The sequence below is a fragment of the Amblyomma mixtum genome, chromosome 3 (assembly GCF_055824585.1).
Source record: "Amblyomma mixtum isolate Tamu chromosome 3, ASM5582458v1, whole genome shotgun sequence".
Taxonomy (NCBI): domain Eukaryota; kingdom Metazoa; phylum Arthropoda; class Arachnida; order Ixodida; family Ixodidae; genus Amblyomma; species Amblyomma mixtum.
The window spans coordinates 59275599-59289746 of record NC_143014.1 but is presented as its reverse complement, the minus strand read 5'-3'; the positions used below and the strand labels follow the sequence as shown (position 1 = coordinate 59289746).

General features: G+C 44.0%; 1 protein-coding gene and 1 long non-coding RNA gene across 5 annotated transcripts in view; one reads left to right on the top strand and one right to left on the bottom strand.

Annotated features, from left to right (window-relative positions):
• Window positions 1–14148, top strand: part of LOC149350334 (uncharacterized) — a 183446-nt gene that overhangs the window by 40993 nt on the left and 128305 nt on the right. The window lies entirely within an intron of this gene.
• The window catches only part of LOC149350335 (uncharacterized), a 165326-nt gene that overhangs the window by 45996 nt on the left and 105182 nt on the right, over window positions 1–14148 (bottom strand). For 2 of the 4 annotated variants that reach the window (XM_089579357.1, XM_089579359.1), the window contains exon 1: window positions 5437–5603. The exons of the other annotated variants lie outside the window; for them this stretch is intronic. The gene's annotated coding sequence lies outside the window, so the exon portion shown is untranslated. Of the gene's footprint in view, window positions 1–5436; window positions 5604–14148 lie in introns of those variants that run through there. 4 annotated transcript variants of the gene reach the window in all.

Here is a 14148-nt window from a genome sequence, read left to right as displayed (position 1 = left end):
CACTAAAGCTGCCATGTCCAACATTCTTGTGCAAAATTTTGGAAACTGCAAAATTGTCAGATACTCTTATGGAAATATTGAAGGTAATGGTCCATTCTTGTGATATGTAGCGAAATCTTTCTTTTGAACTGTTTTCATCGGTCGCATCGAACAGTTAAGACTGCCATAGAAAACCAATAGGGAACACTTTTGACAATAGCAAAAACGTTAGTATAAAAAAAAATACAGGACTGCCGTCGGGTGATCTGTAGATATATTACTTGGTATACTGAAATCTTCCGTTACATGAAAAAAATTGGCTTCTTAAACGGTTTCCCGCTCAAAAATGCTTTTTTTTTTAGTACGAGCACATGACTGTGAGGTACTACGCAGCAAAGCGCTCGAATTAATTACTCAATTAGATTGTTCTAACGCTTTCAGTGCATCAGAGTGTCTGTTCCCGGCTGTTTCTGCATTCTGCAGCAGTCTTAGATCAAATCCGCGAATATGCAGGCTGGTAGGCAGAGCCCATACGCGTTTCATTTTGTTGTTGTTGTTTTCACCTTTTCGTCTCATCACTGAGACGCGGCGCTAGAAGTCTAACAGTCTATGCGTTCAAAATGCGCAGCTAATGCTTTCGATGCGCTGAACCGGGTCTATTGTCTTGTGCCGGTGTCAGAAACCAAGAACACTATATAGCTGAAAGGGATAAGTTTGCAGTGGTCTCCGCCAAGCAAACCATCAAAGGGAGCAGACAAATCCTTTTTTTCACTTATGCACCAAGACGGAGGAAAAGTGGTTCACGCCGCACTTGAGTCCCCCTCAACGCAGTGGAGGGGAGAAATGTGAGAGCGCCATGTTGCGACACGCTTGTGCCCTCCTCTTCTATCGACAGTTTATATACGCTTTGTGCCGTTGTTTCTGCGTTCGCGGCATTTTCTTCCATTCTGTTCCTTTCTTCTTTTCTTTTTTGTTTGAGAATGAGCTGAGGGGATTTCTTGGCGGCTAATCAGGACAAGCTCCGCAGATTTAAGCGGATTATCAACGCTAATCAGGCGGATATTTGTGGAATGAACACCGACAAGTGAGGATGTCTTTTAAAGACACTCTAAAAAAATGCATGAAGTAAAAAAAAAAAGTGCATATCGTTTGTGCCCGTGACATAGGGATTAAAAGCATTCTCGGAAAGGAAGAAGAAGTGGTTTGTTCTAATTACGCAGTCCTACGCCTGGAATAAACCTGGAAAGGAATGGCAGTATTTCACGGCCGGTAAAGCGAAAAATTCGCCGCCTCGCCTTCAGTTTAACTCTCAGTTTAGCTACATTTCTCAGTTTACCTACATTTAACTCGAATAACGAAGTTTACTACAAGGAACAATGCACAAACACCTGTGCACTGTGCAGCTGTGGTAATGTGCCTTTAAGCTTTTAAGGTTTAATTTTTCATTTGCAAATTGTAACAACGTCGGCAAGAGACTCCCATACTACATGCTGAAATCGTAAATAGCTGCCGCTTCAACGAGAGTTGAATCCAGAACTTTATGTTCATCGACCAGCGCAATGTCATCTTCAGAGAGCGAATTGAAGTTCAGAATCTGAGTATTTTTATTTCTAGTTCTGAATAATATGGCCTTGGCCTTTCTCGGAATAATTTTAATGCAGCCTTATTCAGACCATACTTGTTTTTCAAGAACCTAGACTCCGCAGCCGAGAAATTTGAGTTATTTGGTTTATAGCTTATGGGGGTTTAACTTCCCAAAACGACTCGGCTATGAGGGACGCCGAAGTGAAGGGCTCCGGAAATTTCGACCACCTGGGGTTCTTTTAACGTGCACTGACATCGCACAGTGCACGGGCCTCTAGAATTTCGCCTCCATCGAAATTCGACCGCCGCGGCCGGGATCGAACCCGCGTCTTTCGGGTCAGCAGCCGAGCGCCACAACCACTGAGCCACCGCGGCGGCTTGAGTCATTTGAGTTATCCCAGTAAGAAGTTTGCGGTAAGAAGTTTGCGGGGATAAGGTGGCCGCAGCTGGCAGAGGACAGGGTTAACTGGAGAGGTATGGGAGATGCCTTTGTCCTGCAGTGGACGTAGTCAGGCTGGTGATTATGATCATTAGCCTGTCATCACCGCACATAAGCACTTTGATAGCTGATCAGTATGTGCTATATGTTAATCTGTATGATAATAAATAGTGAACTCAAAGCGCTTCTTTGCGCTGACCTACTCTGGAGGGGCAGCAAAGGTGTCCCTATCAGTTATATTCACGGACACGCCCTGAATTCAATCTTATAAGTATGTTATTGCTAGTAACATTATTTTCTGTTCTTTGGGGAAAGCCCCCAGTGCCGCACGCCTAAGTCTGTAGTCTAATATTCGGGGCTAACCAGATTTACGTATTATGGAAACGTACCTTTTAAAATGCTATAGTTCAAATCCCAATTAAAATTTTATTTTCCTAATACACAATACACAATGGTAGTGAAATGGATGAATATACAGAAGGAAGTGCCATGGTTATGTAAGCGCGAGCGGGACCTTGTTTGCTGGCAACGTGGGAAAAAAAAATCTGGCATTAAGATACAGGGCACGTGTAGTATTAGTTGCACATCAGACAAGAACATCTCTAATTTCCTCTAAAAAAACTTTAGGTGCGTTATCTTTATTTCATTAGGCAACTCGCTGCAAAACCAAATGACTGAAAAATGCGATAACTTTTCAGAGCCAGTATGAATCTTAGGCAGAAGTGAATCGTGGTGAGTGAAAAACGTGTAGTACTAACGTGCAGGAGCAGATAATGTGTAAAAATACTGATATGAAAAAAATGCGATGAAAAACCCTAAAGAACAGCACGCCAATGTTAAAATAATAAATATGCGGGAGAGGCACAATTTTCGAGGCGGAAGAATATAGGAAAAGGAGGAGAAAAATCGTGGAGCGAAGCTAACAATACGTACACCCTTGTTTTTGAAGTTTGTGTAACGGTACAAGGTGCATGAAATACGGTTTACCTCAAGTTGGTTACACAGTACTTTAAATGGCTGTGATTGAGTGCATAGTACAGTGTAATTAGTGGTGATATATTTAAGTAATCTTTTAGCTTTAAGACGGGCACGTATACCATAAGAATCTTTTGTTGCGAACTGAAACAGTGTGATGGTGAAACTGTAAATTTGAATCAACTCAAATACCAAGAAATGTGGTGTGAGTAAGCAACACAAGAGAATGGTTGCAAATGTAAAGGGAAGATGAAATTTGTATTTTTCTGTTAGGTGAATTAAAAGGCATGAAAGCAAATTTGGAGACATTTAGAGGCGCTGCAGTGCATAACGCTACTGTAGTCAACCTATAAGTTAGGGATGCGAATTGCAAGGTCGATATTTTGTAAGGGAGAGCTGTTTCATCAGTATACAGAAAAACATTTTGAATAATTAAGGCACATTGGCAAATCGTTGATGTACTTTAAAAAGAAAGAGAGCTTAAAGTGGTACAGGCACGAAGTTTTTGGGTGTCCGTTTTTGTTTTGTTATTTGCGCAAGCACTTAGCAGCGTGAACATTATTTCCCAATGATTTTGTACCTACTGTTTCAGTCTCGGTCGGCTCCAGCTCTGCAGTGCACCTTGCCGTCACGGTCGACCTGCCAACCTGAGCTACCACATTCTGGTGACGTCAGCGTCGTCGGCAAGCACTGTTTGTTACTATGAACCACTGGGTTCGGTGTCGTAACCATAATTGGGACAAGCGCGCCCTTACGTCAATCGATTTGGGTGGAAATGCCGAGAGGCTGCTCGAACCACATTCGAAATCATATCAAAATATGTTGCACTCAACGCCCGCGGCTGAAGCTTGCTACAAGGGATCTCCTTACGCCCATGAAACAAGTGATATTGTTTGTTGAGGTTGAGTACAGGCTCAGTTCAACCTCAACACAACTCTCGTACCACTGGCCGCCATTGGCTGCGATATTCAGCCATTGGTGAGGTCCGGTCGCCTTCTACCCAATGGCCGGGTCCCTTTCCCCGGACGCTGAAAGCCGTGGGTATATTTCTGAGTGACCACAGACAGAGGACCAAATGCGCGCGAAATGTACAACGGAAAATGAACAGCTTATAGAATATGGCCCCTGACGTTTTTTTGATAAGTTTTTTGTTAATAGTAACGCCGGCCCAGTTATATCATACGACTCAAGTTTGCTGAATAAGCTGATATGGATAACGAAGTCAAATATTTTATTGGCAGGTTAGACCATTCCGCTCTGGAAGGTTAGACAATTCCCAAAATACATTTCACAACATTCTCTTACATTTTTTTTTCACATTTGCCTCATAATTAAAAGTGATGTCTCAAAAAGCTTGACTTGAACAAACCCAACGTGAACAACCAGCATCGGTACTTTGCACTACACATTTCTTTAGTGCAAGCAAGGCCGTTTTTGCTAATCGTATGCGACCTAAAACCAGGCTGGGAACCGGTAATTGCATTATCTTTCTCAAGAAAGCTGTTGATCCTAGGAGTTTTTTTTATAATTTTTTCAGTATACAGACTCAGCATCTCTTTGCACTTACAAAAGTGTTTTTGAATATACTGTATATAAATTTTTAGATTTAGTTCACTAAAAAAAGTTTCGCGAAACTACTTTCGTTACCGGTCACCTTACTTGAGTCACCATCTTCGCGAACTAATTGCGGTACATGATGACTCAACATATGTTACCAACGATACTAAATCACTCTGATGCACAACAAATTAATATTGTACTACTATACCACAAAAGTATTGCTGAATATAAAGATTGTCTGCCACTGCAAAAAGTATTGATGTATTATCATATTTTTGTTAGCTTGTTCCTGCATTTCCGATTATGTATACCTTTTTCCTCTGTATTCCGTGTTCTTCTATTTCTTATCACAAAGAATCAAACTACATTTTTATACTCGTATATAAATGTCTCGTACGTCACTGCTGACGGGTGACTGGAGGTCAGTAAAGCCGCAATAAAGCGTCTTTTTTTTTTCAGACACCCTTTTTCACTTTGTATGCGAAAATAAATGGATTGATTGAAATTTGCATCGCCGAATTCGTGAAATGCAGTAACCCCGTAGCGTTTTTTATACCCCTGAAACCACGTCCAACTCAAAGATATAGGAAAACACTGATGCAATATTTTCGATCACATATTTCTCCGGTAAAATCAGCACATTACAAGTATGTGACGACCCTTAATTATTCAGGCTGATGAATGTCCGGCAAGCGTTCTCAATGTCGGTAGGCTCGAGAAACGGCCTGTCGACAGCGCCGTAACCTAATGAGCTCGGCTCTGGCAAGCGGTGACTAGTAGGGGGCATATGGCACCACGTTCCACGTGGAACAACTAGGTCTCACAAAGACGACTGTCTGAATTGATTCGCCCGTAACTCTAGTAGCGGTGCATTATGGCTATTGCCGCAGATGACTTACCCCGTACAAAGCAGTGGCTAAAGCTCGAGCTTGTCTCCTGCCATGCTGGCGACGTTGTCACGAAGGAATCGGAGTGTAATTTCGAGCCTTCCTTCGCTCGCCGCGCTGAGGATATGCAACGCGCTGGAAGGGAAACATCTGCGCGCAACAATATCTCCTCGGTCAAAAGCTGACAGAGCTGCAGGAAACCGGGGCGAAAAGAAGACATAAAAAGCAATCCAGGAGCATTATGAATCTGTGACGTCTGCAAAGCGTCACCGATTGCGTGTCGGGGCGTAGTTATTTTGTCCTCAGACGCAGCTAAATTCCAAACGTAACGATACTTGCACGCTTATGCTTCGGCACCGGCAAGTCGGGCGGGGTACGTATTATTTGCAGGACTGAAACTATCAGCAAACTGAGCTTCTTCCCTTGCGCGGAATACTTGGCATTAGGATGGCGTTTTGTAGTTAATCGTTTACAGAAGAGGCTGAAGGTCCGGGCGCAGCAGGCGCTGGTAAGATGTTTAAGGCATAAGTCGCTTGAATAAAGGCCTATAAATTAGCGGCATTTTTTCTCCACACCTATAACCTTAAATTAATGACAGTACGCCATTAGACCTGTCGTTATACTAACGCTAGGCATAGTTGGTCGCTTCGATGGTACCTTTTACCTCGAAGCGGGGGAATGTAAGGAAAAATTTTCAAGAATGAATGCGGATTTTCGCTTGCATAATGATAGCATGCCTGGCGTTTCACTAACGGCAGTTGCCTGCACATAAAGGTCAGCTGTTCGTATAGTCCTGCGGGGCTCAGTTGCGCTGTGCGGTGCTCTGGCGGGGCAAGACTGGTTAGTACACGGTGCTGCTGATGACTGAAGCCAGAAGAACCTGCGTTTTTTCATCACCAAGGAAAAAAAGAAAATCTCGGACGATCTTTTGTGGCTTTCGAATAGTATTGCAGGAAGTTCAGAGCTTGTATACTCACCGTCAAAAGTTTACGGGGCGCGTCAGTTGCGACAAACGCAAATTTTTCCAGTTGCGAAAAATCTTGCCAGTTGCGAAAAACCTTGCATGACGCGTCGTCTTATTCATATTTTTGGTAATAAATACAAACTTTAGGCAGATTTCATCACAACAAAATGTAACGACTTACTTGCACGATACAAATCATTCCGTAATAAAATAAATAGAAAAATTAAGTCAGCGAGGAATGAACACTGTGCAAATCTTTTAGTAATCACCTTGCTAAAAATCCCAAAGAAAAATGAAGACGGCTAAATGCACTTTTAAATAAAGGATCACGTAACCAAGCCCAAACAAGTCTCGAAATTTACGGGCGTATTATCTCAAGGATAAATTCAGCTAATGCTTTTAATGAGTATTTTGCTGAATTTGATGTTATTGTCAATTCCCATGTGCCCGCAAAACATATCGTTTACTTTGTGCACAAACCTCAAAATCATTGTTTTTCGACCCAACCGTCGACCTAGAAGTATACTCCATTTATGATTGTCTATAATAACACACAGTGCCGGCCTATTAAGTACGTCCTTCGAGAAATAGAGCACTGTTTGACGCACATTTACGACCTCGCTCTCAAGGCAGGTGTCTGTACTGCCGATGCGCAATTAGCAAAAGTGGTGGTCATTTATAAAGCGATAAGAACGTCCTGGCTAATTACAGGCCTATATCGCTTCTCCCGTATTTTCGAAAAGGTTTGGCTTCAAAAATTTATTCACAAGCATTCGTGTTAACAATATGAATTGACACCCAAGAGATGAACAGAACACGCTCTACTTGCGTAGAAGGAATACATACTCAGCTATTTTGCAAAAGAGTTGATGGCGCTGGGAATTTTCGTCGATTTTACTAAGGCATTCGGTGACATTAACCACAGCATCTTTTTTTGCAAAACACTAACATTACGGCGTTCGCGGTCTACCACAAAACCTTATCATATCGTACCTAAGCTCGAGATATCAGTACGTACAAATTGACCCCTACTGCTCTGACATGCTACCGTTAACAAAAGGCGTGCCTCAGGGTAGTATTTTGAGGCCCATGCTCTTCAAGGTGTATGCAAATGATATTCTAATTTAAACGACAAAGCGACGTACATTATTAGGCGGATGACACTAGCCTTTTCCTTAGCTACGAAAGCATCATATCACAAACTGCTATTGCTTACCAGGCCCTGTTCGCCTTAGAAACATAGTCACTCAACAGTTCTCTAAAAATAAATAAGAAAAAAACTGCTGTCTTACTTTTTTAGAAGGACTTGAGTCTGGGCTAGCTGGTGTAACATACTGACTAGCTAGCTGGTGTAACATAGCCAACAAACGGACGCCACGCAGAAAGAAACACGCACACAGCCTTGTGTGTGTGTGTGTGTGTGTGTGTGTGTGTGTGTGTGTGTGTGTGTGTGTGTGTGTGTGTGTGTGTGTGTGTGTGTGTGTGTGTGTGCGCGTGTGCGTGTGCGTGTGCGTGTGCGTGTGTGTGTGTGTGTGTGTGTTTCTGCGTGTTGTCCCTTTGTTGGCTGTTTTCCAGTATCTTACTTTTTTATCCTAAGAGAAAGCACGTGCTGAATCCTCCTCCAATTTATTTAGGTAGTGATACTATCAGATACGTAGACATCTTCAAATCTCTTGGCATACTGTTTACATCGATAATGACATGGGTTGCCGATGTAGAAGCAGTCTCCCTTTCCCTTTCTCCATCTATAGGAATTCTCTACCGTCATAAAAATGTTCTACCGTTGCAAGTGAGGAAGAATCTCTGTTATGCGTTTTTCTACTCTTTTAGTTACTTTTTTCTTGTGTGGGGAAATACGACTGTGACAAATAATAACAAGCTTTCATTTCTGCAAAAAAGAATGTTGCGTGCTGTTGCGAGTGTATACCATATGGTTTATCAATTACACCATATTCTATGAGAACGGGATTGTGTCCGTGAGGCAATTGTTTGACTATAGCTTTCCGTGTTTTTATAAACGAACAATAGCCAAAGATAACACCTACTTTTCTACTAAAGCTTGTATCTCGCCGAGCGCCTTATGAGGTTAGAAGAGGCGATTCTTTCGCGACCCCAGAAATCATGACTGTGGCTCAGATCTATCTTGCCTCGGTTTCTACCACATCTTTGTCTGATGAATTTAGAGTGCTTTGTCACTGCCTTCCAATCGTAAGCTCTATACAAAAATGCGCTGTTAACACAAATATTACTCTTTTTGTGGAAAAGCACGGCGGCTGAAATGCCGTCGTGGTACGAGGATGTACTCCCCATTTTTGTTTTCTCTCTGTTGTAGACACTGGTATTTCATCAGACACCCGTCTTTATATTCTATCACGCCGAGTTTTGTACTGAGTATTGTTGTAATTTCTACTCCTGACTGCTTGTACCTGAGTCAGTGTTGAAACTTTTTTCTCATCTTATCGCTTGCTGTCAATTCTTAGGGGCGGCGAGGCGAGTCAAGGAGTGGTGCAACATTACTTTTTTCTTGCCGTCCTTAGTTTTTTTTTTTGTATTACTCGACAAATTGAAGCAGAAGAAAACGCAAAAAAAAAATAGAATAACGCAGCAAGCGCGCTTCGATTGATGTTGCAGCCCCGAAATTTGTCGTTGGGGAGTGTTGCGTTACTGCTTTGATGTTTCTCTCATCAGCGCGTGCATTAAAGAAAAAGTAAAATGAAAAGAAGCAACTCCGCGGAGAGGCCGGGTGGCGTTGCCGCCGACTATATAATCAAGCGCAATCAGCACTAAATACAAAAGCAACAGACTAACGAAAAAATAAAAGAACAGATGGTAAATCTCCCCGTCAAGCTGTGTTCCAACTCTTGCTATACGAAAGCTCGTCGGTGTCAATCCAGGCACGTGGGCATCGTCAAACAAAGCTTTCGTAAACAAACCAAACAAGCTGATATGCAAAAGAAAAAAAAAAAACAAGCGTTCTTCGATTTACCACAAATGTCCGTGCCATTGAACTCTATTCAAGACCATATAAAACTTCAAGGCACTAAAGAAGACCCGGGGAATAAAAAATAGCAGCAGGGAGCAGCAGCCCCAGAGCTGCGGGGTCGGCGTTTCTGTTTTACGACGTGTCATTGTACCCACGAAGTGAAAAGCTTGCACGTTGTTCTAACGGAGGTGTTCGTCATAGAACGAGAACATTGCTCACATCAATGACTGAAACTGTGAAGCAAGTGGACGCAAAAAAAAAAAAAAAAGACCTGCTTCCATTTGTACCTCGAGTATTGTTTCCTGTTTAAGTTTCATTATAGCCTGTGTGACAAGGCTTTTAAGGCAACTGCCTTCGTCGAAAGAAGTTTCTTTCTCGTTCTTCTCCTTGTGGTGCAAGGCTGTTAGATTGCTAAATTAACCACGAACATCGCAGCGTTCATCATTATACAGGCACAAGCAATGCTAGAGGCAATACTTCGCGCTCAAGAACCAAATAATTTTTACTTCTCGATGGTACTCGGGAAAAGTATTATGAGGATTATTCGTGGACAGGGGAACTACTTGGAAGAAAGCAAACGGTATACCAGTGGAGTAATCAGTGCTTGAGCGAAAATAAGGTGTTTCCTTTCATACTGCTTTGAAGGGCAGTAAAGATTTTTGTACGCCACGGAGTCACCTTCCTAGCTTTCGAATGCAAAGGGTCCTGAATAACTGATCGACGTGGCGCATTGCCTTTTTTTTTTTTTTTTTCCTACGGCTGTAGCTCTTAGTAGGATGTGTGTGGTTTCGCATCGTTCGAAGCCGTGCGCACCTATGATGCCAGCATCACGTGGCGCGTGACCTACGGCGCGTAGCTCGTGAGCGCGCCACAAATTTGCCTACATCGCGCCAAAATACATGCGCTTTCGAGAAGCTTGCAGGCAAAGCAACCTCTGCAGTGCACGCAACTCGTCGAAGTAGCAAAAATTTGTTGGGCCACAGCGCCGAGGGTAACCGCGTTTTCGAAATTCTAAAAACTGGTATGGTTAATACTTACGGTGGGCTACACGACTAATAATTAAGGAGCCTAATAGTAATAGTTAAAAAGTTAGCTATTCAATAATAGTTAATCAACCTGCTGGTTAGCACGTCTCAGCTGTATTCTGATGTACTACACCGCAGGCAATGCTATGCCGAGAAAGGCGTTCTTCTAACTCAAAAAGCCTATTTTCAAAAAAATTGTGGAAAGTCTTAGGTGAAACACCCTGTATAGTCATTCCCAATCATTTCATTTTGCTTTAATTATCCACGTAATGGTGCACGTGTACCCTTATGTCTGCTCGCGCAAATTGCATCTGTGTTTATGGGTACTTTCAACATAAAGAGAAATGTGAAAAGACAAGACAAAAAGCCGCCACACTTTGTGTCTTATCACTCCGTCACGTGATGTCGATGGATGTAAGCAGTCGTTTATCTTTTCTAGTTAAAACATGAATGTGTACCGGCTCGAACGCAAACGCACGCGTTTTAGCGTGCGCTGACTGGTACATTTTCGACATTATTTAGCCGCAGCATCGCAAGCCGCCTGTTTTTCTTTTCTTTTTTTTTGCCCACCCGTTTACCTAAAGATCCGCACTTCCCTTCTTCGGTGTGGTCCTTACACTCCCGTCTCCGACGAACTTTTGCCTCTTCTGACCGTCTTCCAGTCCACATACAGGCGCAGAAGACGGAGCCTCATCGCGGTGGAGATGCCAGTTTCTTCACCGCTTTCTTTTTAGAAACAGATGTACCCCTGTTCCTGTTACGCGTATATTGAGAAAACGCTTTCCGCACAGAATTACTCAATGATACTGCTGACTGGCTCATCGTGATGAGCAATATACGCTCGTGCGGTGAGAGCAAAAGCTTCTAAACGTGACACGTGCGGCGCCCCTCTTAAACTTACTCCAGTCTGAGAACTGTCGAGTGGAGGTTGATTCCATTACAACCCCGCTCCGGAGAATCTCCTGGCATTCCCTTCTCGAGGAATGTAATTATAAACTAAAGCAGCCAGCACAGGCGGAGAATTGCTTTTGTGCAATGAGACATGAGCGGACAATTAGACGCTAATTTCGCCGGATTCGTTTTTTTTTTTTCCTCGCGCTTTTTCCGAGTTGTCAGAATTGCACTTTTTTTTTTTTAACGCGCCTGTACACCCGGCCAAATCTTTAGGTGGCGTGCGTGACGGCCGCTTTTTCTGCGCTCCTGCGCTTTGCTACGAAGCAGACTTGCGGAAAGCTCAATATTACGCACGGGCTTAGTGAGCCTGTGCTTAGATTTGATATTTTCGCAAAGTTGCTTCGTCATAAACTGCAGGAGCACGGAAAACGCGGCCGTCGCGCACGCCAGCTAAAGCTTTGGCCGGCTGTACTTCTCGCCGTAGCAATAGATCCCCGTTAACTAATTCCTTAGCGGCGCGTCTGTCCTCATTATATACCTTCTACGGTCTTACTTTCGTTTCAAGTTTGATTTTGTTCTTTATATGCTGCTCTACAGCGGGCATTGAAAAAAGAAAATTATTCCTTTCCTGAAAAGATGCGGTGTGACCACGTGATGCGCCGCGGCTGCGAAGCCGCTGATTTTGTAGCATATTCGAGGAACAAAAACAAAGGCTGTAGTCATTGTAGTTAGCGACGGCTCCAGTTCACTCACCTAAGCGCTACTTCTAACATTAGCGAATTACACGTACACAAGTACTGATTAGCTCTTCTTAAACGAGTATGCCGGCCATCCATGATAGAACAAGACTAAAATTTTCGACCGGCGGGCATACGCAAGGTCCAGCTGACGCAGTGTCGCGGAGACTGCTCATGCTGTTTGCCCGTTGGCCTCAAATTCTTCTTATTCTATGCTTCTAGGAATTGAGACACGTGGCGCAAATGGCGCAACCAGCGCTGCTAGCAGTCCTGGACAACCCGCACGACCTCGGAGTGCCGTGATTTGTACCCTTCGTTGCGAGGCTAGCTTAACCGTTTAACCGCCAACCCGAGGCTGTACTCGTCATGGGAGATTGTACCAATATCGCCAACGACGAGTCACACTCGTCCGGGCCGACGTTGCGGTGCTCACCCCGCCAAAGACGAGTTACGGCCGGCAGTTGCGTTGCTTGCAATTTTCAACACTAGAGGCCGGTACTTTCCATGAAAAAACACGTTTCGTGCCTTTTGCGCGTGTTTTAAGCCTGACAACTGTCATTACATAATGATGTCCCACATGAATGCCCGTGGAGGCGACGTCCGGAGAAAAAGAGCTGCTTTTTGGAGCAGCTCTGACAGCAGCGTTGCTGACCATCTAGAATTTTTTTCCGACAGTCACTCTGACTTCGTTTGCGAGCTTGAGACGTCTTCAGATGATGACTACGCCGACGGTGACGCGATGGGCAGCGCACGTTACAGCTACTAATAAATGAAACCTTGTTTTTGTGTTCGGAAGAAGCAACGTCTATGCACTTTGCATTGTGCTGCAGCGTATCGGATCATATACATAAGGCGCATTTCAGTACTTTTCAATCTATTACTATGGCATGCACTGAGGAAAAGCCGCCCTCAAGAGCAACTTTTTCTTTTTAAAATTTTTGCATTAATTCGAACCGAAAAGCAAGGAAGTAATGCATTTTCGAAATCAGAATTACATAGAAAAAATTGACTGCTTGAAAAGATTTCTAGATTTTGGCACTTTCTTCGGGAATTAATTTGGCTATTCAAGGGGTAAAAAGTTACCTTGCCGGGGAGTCGCGACCTGCCGAAGTGGCCTTTCTCTGTCGGCAGGATGACGCGGCTCCGTATTCTCGGTAATAAAGCCGTGGACGTTCATTGATCGTTCCAGAGGCAACTTAAGGCCACCAGGCGGAAGACTGTTGCATGTATGGGCATTTAAGCCCCTGCCAATCACACGGAAGCAGTGGTTTTACGAGTGGGACGAAGAGTTCGCTGAGGCGTTCGCGTTGGGCAGGTCGTCACATGGAAGAGCCATCTCCTTAGGCTTCGCAGCGCACGTCAGCTCTCTTACGGGTTCAGAAGGTGTACGTAATTGAAAGTATCGGAAATCTCTAATACACAGCCCGCGTTAGCTTAGCTTTACTGCTGTTTATATCCGTTTATTGCTTAAACGCATAGCCTGCAAGTTGCGTCGTTTCCAGGGTGTCATGGGTACCTAGCTATTACCTTGGTTCAGATGTACGGAAGTATCGAACGAGAACTTGAATCCTCTGCACGCCGATTTCTGTCTTTTTATGTATTCTCTCTTACAGTCTTGCTGGCTAGCAAAGACACAAAATACAAGGTTCCACTCGATTTCGCGCACTTCGCATCCTGGACACACATTGCCATCGAGCTTACGGCACACCCACGAAAGCTGTAGCAGCGAAATGAGTTCCACGGCAAAAGTTTTCTCGCTCAACCAACCGAGCAAGGAGTTGTTCCTGTCCAGGCCACGGTGGCCTTGTTTCCGCGAGGACACCGTGCTTCGTGGAGAGATGTGGCACACTTCCTCCTCACATTCCTCCGCGACGCCAGCGCTCCAAGTGCCGTGATTTGATTCTGCTGAGCAGTGGACGCCAGGGAAATGTGTCGCTCTGTGGGAGCAATCGCTGCCATGCCCGTATTCTAGGCTGTTGTCCGGCTTGCCTCCACCGATGGCCTTTTTCTAGGTTTATCTGTTTTCTTTTTCGCCTGGCTAGCAGTGATTATAGCTCAATTTAGGAGTGGCACGGCGACGCACTCACAGGCTCGCGTATAGAAGCGCGCGACTGCCAAATC